Source organism: Pinus tabuliformis, chromosome 8, assembly GCF_031772625.1.
Source record: "Pinus tabuliformis cultivar Carrire ecotype Pingquan chromosome 8, CPIR1, whole genome shotgun sequence".
Classification (NCBI taxonomy): Eukaryota; Viridiplantae; Streptophyta; class Pinopsida; order Pinales; family Pinaceae; genus Pinus; species Pinus tabuliformis.
In genome coordinates, this window is record NC_142294.1 from 13,895,282 (window position 1) to 13,904,137 (window position 8,856).

An 8,856-nucleotide genomic window follows, 5' to 3' on the forward strand; every position below is an offset into this window, starting at 1 on the left:
TCCTATTTTGTTTTTGTACTTGAATTAAATTAGGAATTAAGTTGTAATACCACACCTCAAGACAACTTGTAATATTTAACTAAGTTAATTTGACTTAGTTGGCTCTGTTAATTCGAATTGAGGGCATAACTTGAGTCAAGGAGAGTGTCTGCTACATTATAGGAGCCCTGGTTGAGTTTATTTTGAGTTGTAATTAATTAAGTCAGTTTAATTGAGGTAAAGTAAGTTAAACTAGGTCCAGCTGACTCAGGATCTAGTAGGAGGTGTTGTGAAGACAATCCCTTCTGTGGATAGAAGCAATCTCTCTAGTTCTATAAAAGGATCTAGCAACAAACTAGACAACCATGTGCAAACTTTCCTAGTTCATGTTGAAAAATACAAAGTAAGACAAATGACCTACCTCACTTTGATGCTACCTGCTTGTTGATGTCTTCCTCGATATTCTCGCTTCCAAGTTCAATGTTCTCTACACTGTTGTGGATGAGTACCTACAAGGAAGATCAAACAAAAGAGACAAGAGCATAAATAGCATACTTCATTCTAGCATAAACTATATGACAAATCAAGGAATATTATACTAAATGAATAGTGATTTATACACTTATGAAAAGTAAACTCATGATGTATTTATTAATAGAAAATGGGGAAGCATACAATCATATGAATCTTGATGTTGGAAGCCTCCTTTGGATGAGCTTCCAAGCCAAATCCAAGACCTTCAAACACTCCTCCTTAGCAATATGGGTAACATTTAGACATTTTTCCAGCATAGGAATGCAATCAAGAAATGACCAACCAGTTGGGGATAGAAGGGATTTCATTTATACAAAAGAAAGGGGAGTTAGGGGTCCATAAAAGGGGGAAGAAAGTCCACGTCCTAAGGGCACGATCGATAATGGTAGGATCAAGGACTTAGAATGGGATAACTCGACCATATCCTTATTCAACAATATCCAGCTCGTCGTTCTCGATGCTTCCAGTAAGAGAAGCTTCTCCTACACTTTAGGAAAAACTGTCAAAAGAGGTTCAATGTGGGTTTTCCTATCAAAAGCCACGCTGGAAGCACTAGGTCAGTATGCTGCAACAAGCCATCATCACGGGCCAACAATGGTGCAAATAATGCTGACCCTTATAACCAGGTTTTTAAGCAAGCTTCTTGAGAATTTTTTGAGAGCAACTTTTCTTCTCTTCTTCAAGGATTCTTCTGTATGTGTTTCATGGTGAATGCACTGACAATTTTCATCATTTTGACGCTTTAGAATATGGGATGCGAATTGTGAAAAAATATTGTGTAATAGATGCCGCTAAAGCATGAAAGCATAACAATTAGTGATGGGCGAATACTTTACAAGTCAAGGAAATGACCCAGAAAAATGCCCTGAGGAGACTTGCAAAACAAGCACGATATAATATATATGACATCTCTCACATAAATATGCCTAAGAGACCAGGCTTTTAGAAGATTTTCCTTCTAATGCGCTCAATTACCCAATTTTTTTTTTAAATCTCACTAAATAAACAAAATCAGTAAACATGTCTTTTATTATTATGATAATTAGTGTTAGTAGTCTTTAGAATTTATTAGCATTTTTTTCATAATTTCCTAAAATTAGTGAATTAGGAAATAGTTTTATTTATATATAATTATTAATTTTGAGATTGAGTGAGATTTTCTTTCGTAATTTTGTTGAATTTGTTTCATTTACAAGAAATAGTTTTATTTATATATAATTATTAATGTTGGGATTGGGTGAGATTTTTTTCCTAATTTTGTTGAATTTGTTTTATTTAAAAATGGCTTTTCTAAATGTAGATATGCTAAATTTGTGATTTTTAATCAGCACTTTTAGCATTATAATATTGGTGAGTTTTGGTTGATAAGCCTTCTATAAATATAGATATAGGTGAGCGAAGTTTTCATTTTACTTATTTCACACACTTGGAACCTTGAAGTCTTGCAAAGTCTTGTTTCTAAAAACTCAAGTAAACAATACTAGTAAAGAAGATTTGGATTTTGATTGGTGCCTCTTCCATTTGAGCTTGAAGGGATGCTTCTTCCACCTCTGTGTGACCTTCTTCCTCTTCCTCTAGCATATGATCTTCCTTTGCCTTGACCTTGACCAAATGATACTTGTGTCTTGAATGCATGCTACAATGAGGAGCTTGTTGCTCTATTAAGTCTATGTTCATGAGAAATCAGTGATGCATTAAGCTCATCCACTGAGAGTTGTGAGAGATCCTTTTTCTCTTCTATGGCCACAACAATGGCCTCAAACCTTGCTGGCAAACTTCTCAAAACTTTCTCAACTATTCTTTTTTCCTGACCATGAGACCTGATTTGAGTAACCAACCCACTTACATGTGTAAAAAATGAGTCTATTTTATGAGACTCCTTCATACAAAGTGTTTCAAAATCTCTCCTTGACATTTGTAGCTTTGCTGTCTTGAATTTTGCCATGCCTTGATAGGCTGTCTGGAGGGTGTCCTGTGTTTTCTTGGAGTTCGTTGTTGCCGCAGCCCTTGGGAAAATACTTTCATGAACTGGTTGGAAAAAATAAAATAGAGCTTTTGAATCCTTCTTCCTGTTGTCCCTTAACAAATATTTTTCTTGTTGAGATAAGGCATTGTATGTCGCTGCGTTCGCTGGTTCCTGAAAACTATTCTCCACCAAATCCCAAACGTCTTGAGAAAAAAAACAGGGTCTTCATTGTAATAACCCAATAATCATAATTTTTGTCATTAAATTGAGTTATTTGAGTATTAGTCAAGCTTGTGCTTGATGTTGCCATTTTTGAGCTTAAAAAAACTTATATGCTAAAAACAATCTGCTCTCAAAACAATTCTAATTGTTAGTAAAAAACACTTGTTTTTACATTAACAATATTTAACCCGCTGTGATACCATGTTACAAAAAATTAAGAAATTTAATTTTCGCCGATAGAGAATTTTCGCCCAGAGACCTATGACTCTGGCGAAGATACTTTTGCAGAGCTAGCTTCCTGCAATGCCGAGCTGATTTAGCTTCATTGTAATAGTCCAATAATTATAATTTTTGCCATTAAAATGAGGTATTTGAGTATTAGTCAAGCTTGTGCTTGATGTTGCCATTTCTGAGGGTAAAAAAAGACTTCCTACCTACTGGTAAATATGCTAAAAACAATTTTCTCTCAAAACAATTCTTACTGCTAGTAAAAACACTTTTTTTTACATTAAGAATATTTAACCCACTCATACCATGTTAGGAAAATTTAGGAAATTTAATTTTTGCAGTAGCCAGAGAGCTATGACTTTGCGAAGCTATTTTTGTGGAGCTGATTTGGTGCACCTACCTTCGCGCACTGCGAAGCTATTTCATGGACTTAATCAATAATATTCACTCACCGCAAAAATAACAAAGTAGGTTTGGAGCAACACACTAAAACTTAGTATTAAGTTCTTAAACATGAAAATAGATTTACATCAGACTGTCATTCATTCAGTGAGTAAAAGGTTTTACAGTGATGTGGAATAACACACACTAAAACATAGTAACAGTTGTTTTCACGCCCCACCAAAATTTGCTCCACCATTTTCTTCCCAGAGATTTGGTCTCTCTTTTTCTCTAACTCTCTTACTCTCTAACCTATCAAAATAAATTTTACATTGATATTTAACTCAACATACAATTTTACATTTAATTCACGACGGCGAAAAAATAATTAATATGATGTTGTTGTCGATTGCCCATATCTATGTACCAAAGTAGTAAAAGGTTTTACACTGTTTTCACGCGCCCACTAAAACTACTTTAAATTCCTTGCTGCGTTTCGGAATGGTTCACGCCTGGCTTCAGTCTTTCCATCTTCAAACAAAAATACAACCTGCAAAAATACCTCTAACAAGTTTGGTGTTGTCATACTGTTTATTACAGTGGTTGAGATTATTATTTCCAACACCATAGCCTACCCTCCTTTGGCCCATCTCTTATTTCTAAGGGACAATATCATACTTAATACCCGAGTAACTAAAATATATACCTAGGTTTTTTTTTTATAAATATTTGGTATCATTCATCTGGGTTAGTCATGTTTGTTAAATTTAAATACCGAGTACCAATGTGAAGCTAACTCCACCGGCACCCATGCCATAGAAGTACCTCACAAAGAGGTTATATTTTTAATTGCAAGAACAATTCCAATTTGTTGTAAAGTTTTGTTCCTAAATATTCCTTTTTCCTGCTTCTACTAAATACAGAATAATTTCCTACTTATTTGCGTCCATTCTGGCCGATGACCCCCTATGCTCAATAATTAACACATACAATATTGCTCATTTCCAGAATTTATGAAGAAATAACATGAGCTTTTCTTTTCCTTTTGTTGAATCAAGAAATTAGAGATTTTATGGAAGCAGATCTATGTTTGGTCTTGAGTACAGTTAGTGTTGATGAACACTGTTGTTTCCAAGATAGATTGCAGTCTTTCATTCCTGCCGAATTTAGATTTTAAATGAGACACAATATTATAATACATATATAACGTATAATAATGCACATATATAGTATTATAATGCACACAATATTATAATACATATATAACGTATAATAATGCACATATACAGTATTATAATGCATAGATACTCATGCATTGCACAATTTAGATATTGCATGGTATTCAAGCACAAATACTCAAACATTTCACAATTTAAATAATGCACAATGTTTAGGCACATATACTCATCTCATTTCTCACAAATCTCACAAATTCACCAGGGATGATTCTGTTCAACCTGACCTTGGGAAGGGTGATTACACCCTCTTTTCCCTTTGAGCTTCCACTTCAGAACAATAATCAACGATTTATGAATACAGTCAAGCATTAAATCTCAAGACCACAATGCAATTTAATGCCTTTTCTTGTATACCAGTTCGCCAGTGGCTCTAGTCCAACTCTAGTCCTTTTCTCCGTGGAATGACGGGTAACCGTTGTAAATGTCTAGAGGTTAGGGTTTGTCACACGTCAGTCTTCATGAATTGTAAGGTTTCATAACCAACATATTATACAGCTTGAGTGGGGGGAAGGGTTGAATTCAAATTCAAAAGATGCTATAAAACCACCAGGGCCGGCCATAATGAAATACTTGGTTGTTTGAGAATTGAGCAAGTACATAGCACTGAGCATCACGTACTCTTACCACCCTTAACTATAGACATGATGATGACTACAAGAACAAGAGTGCAATTCGCCAAAGTTACCCCGGAGCCCCAGATGGCCCATGAGGAGCTTGGAGAGGCAGCAGCTACACCAAAAGTTACAAATTCACCACACACGCCGCGACCACAGAAAGACAAGCAAACGATGGAGCCTGTCCGTGTCTCATGAAACCAATGGTTTAGTAAATTGTCAATAGCAGAGAAGGGCAAAGTTGTCACCATTGAAACTGAGGAGGAGGAGGAAGACTTGCAAGCTCTGATCACCCAAATTGAGGTGCAAGACGATGAGGCAGAGAATGTCTCTCAGGTGCCTTCCATAATAAATTTACCTCCCTACATCCCTCCGTGGAAGGGGAAAGCCAAGATACCGAAGGACTTGGAGGTGATGAAGAGTGCACTCTAGACCCCACTCCTTCCCGATGAAATAAGGCTTGAAGGTCCGCCGTTGGGACGAGTACCTACTATGAAGTTTGAAGATTGGGACCTCACAGATAGCAAGAAGTTCCCATAGTTGGCGTGGAGAAGTTACTGAAGCAAAAATGGTTACGCGGTGTGGAGAGGGCTGGGTTAGTCCATCAGCGAAGGATACCCCACTACCATGCCGTGCCCATCACCATTTTTTTCATCCGGCAACTGCTATGCCTGGTGCATGATGGGTATCTATGGCTAGAGGAGATGATTCCCATCACAGCCGATCTAATTCACTAGATTTCTTGACTTCTAGTCAAAGGAAATGACCATGTAGCCATAGCAGGAAAGAGCAACGACTTGGCCCTCACAGAAGCTATGAAGGACAAATATAAGCTAGATAAGAGGAAGCGAGGGTACGTAAAAGTGCACATCAAGGACCAAGGGATGCACGTAGCCACCTAGCTACTGGCTAGCAAGCTAATGAGAAAATTCCATGTAGATGAAGTGCCAGCATCTGTAATTGCGTTGGCAGAGCAATGCACAGAGGGGGTCTGGTTCAACTTGATGCAGTTCATCTGCGATGAGCTTTTGAAAAACTGTAGAGATGCCCAGGAGTAGGGTAAGGCCTTCCACTATGCATAATTTCTCTTATCAATCCTGTTGGTTATAGGGGAGCTACCGGAGGACAGCCAGTTTCCCACTGTTGAGGGTGACCTACCCGAAGCTGCGAGGTAAACCTCGCTTTGCACTATGAAAGACGCGATGAGAATTCTCGAGATAAAGGTGTTTTGGGTGTTCATGGAGGTGAGCATATGGACATGGATCAATCGCAAGCCATGCTTGTCCCATACAGTTCATAACAGCTTGCAAAGCATGACCGAATTCAAGGAAAATATGCATAAATTATATATATCTGGGCATGCAAGGATCCTGAATGAAAATGGGTGAAGCTCCCATTCATCGCAACAAATGATGTGATCTTCGTAGTAATGGAGTCATGGCCTCTGGAGTGGCATGCCTTGTACTTGGAAGAAATGGAAAGATTGCAGCGTAGCAATGAAAGAAGGACACCAAGCTGCACATCACGCAACTGGTTGAGAGGAGGCACCAAGAACAAGAAGTGGCTACGCAACAGAGGGCGGCTGAGGCAGCAGTGGTAGTGCAAATGGTAGAGACCATAATCGTGCCAACTAGAGAGCTCGAGGAAGGACAGGAAATGTCCACGGAGCAGGACATACAGGGGGAGGATAAGACAAAGGAACGCATGGACCTTGGACCAGAATCGACTCAACTCAAGAGGCTGCATGTCCATGAGAAAATAGCTCCCCGGAAGAAGGGAAAAGCCACAAGGATGTCTAGCAACCCAATCACTCTCACAGAAGGTGATCTATTGGATATCAACAAAACATTGCGAGAGGTCCCCCAAGATGCACTCCAGGGATCACAGATGGAGCAGAACACTGTGTTGGGGGCACTTAGTGTGCAGCTCCAAGGCCTACAGGTATAACACACCCAAGCAGGCACAATGGCCCAGTATGATGCCGCAGGAACCCCTGAAGCCGAACAAATGTTGTGCACCCGTAGGGGTAACACCTTCATCTTTCCCGAAGGCATGCTAGCAACAGCAAGCAGGGATGATCGGGGTGCGATGGGCAGCATGAAAGGCGTTGGCTTGAACTTGGCCACCCTGCCACGCGACATTATGTACCAGATACAGGATGGGGTAATCGCAGAGCTCCACGCCGAGGAAGGCCGAATGATCCAAGTCCTTCATGAGCAGAAAATCCACATGGATCAGCTCAACGTCCAACGAGATGAGTGCGCTACGTAGGCTCGCAGACTGGAACAGGCTATAGAGGAGGCATGGAAGAGCGTTCCAAAGTTGGTTGTGCCGGTAGAGCTCCCAATAGTACAGTGGATCTATAGGCTGACGGCTAGAGTCCACGAGGCCCGAGAGGAAATAGCAAGGGTTCAGTTAGAGCTGAACTTGCAGATTGCAGAACTGTAGTTGAAGGCGAAGCCGTCTACATGCTCGGAAGTTAGAGAGCATCACCACCACACCATTCAATTTGGGTTGGAAGAAAAATAGTGCGCCATATAGGATTGCACGGGCTTGTTATATCAGTCACTCTTCATGCTCACTTCACTACAGGAAGACCCAACTATACAACATGTAGAGACAAAAGCACGGGAGTTGCAGTGGGCCGATGCCAATGTCTGGGGGACCGTATAGATAGTCTCCCTTACTCAGCGACTGGCCAAGATGAGGGAGGCCCAAGCTCTAAAGGAACAGGCAGACACCGCACGTCAGAAAGAGGCAGTGCTTAAAGTGTGCATCCAGCCTTGGCTCGAGGAAGCATTCACGGTCACTACCAAGATTGAGGGAAAGATGGCACAGATGTAGGGCATATATGTGCTAAGGCAAGGAGGTGCCCCTAACAATGACCCATCAGAGATACGCGCACAACTAGTACAGTGGACAACAGAAGAATGTGTTGTGGACTTATGCAAAGCGCAAAAGCTGTTGGATGAACTCTGTGCAAAGATCACTGCACCAGCTGAGTGACTCGAGACGAGTCACAATGATTGTGTTGGGGGCCTGTTGGGTGGCAGATCCCCCCATAGTATGTTTTCAGGGCTTGAAGCCTGAGTTTTGGTTAAATGTAATGTAAAGACTCTGCAAAATGTGGATGTGAAGTGCGAGAGTCTAGGGTTGTCCGCCCTAAAATAATGTAATTTAATATAAATTGTGTTGGCCTACCCATGGTTCTCAGACCATGGGATTGGATAAATAGAGCGAGGCTCGAACTGTAAAAGGTAGTCTAGAGAGTTTTGAGAAGTAATAGCTAGATGAGAAAGCACGATTAGAGGATAGAAGTGGATCTGAAGGTATTGGGTCATAGAAGTAGGTAAAGGCTCTGCAGGTGAGTGCGTAGAGGCCTAGTAGAGTCCGTAGTTGAGTGCGTGGACCCTTGCAGCTAAGTGCATAGGGCGAAGTCGGGTCTGTATTGTACTAAACTTGAAAAGTCTGGCTAATCAAGAAAATTTGATTCAGAATATTGTGCATCTGTTAGTAAATCTGGATTTCTATATGTTGTTTATCTTTATGCAGTTATATGTGTTTTACTCATGCGCACTTATGAGAAAGTAAATAAGTAATAAGACATTGGGCTCTGACAAACTAAATTAAAGAACTAATATATGAGCATGGTAAAGATCAGGCTAGGGATAATACTATATTCACAAAGAAGCGC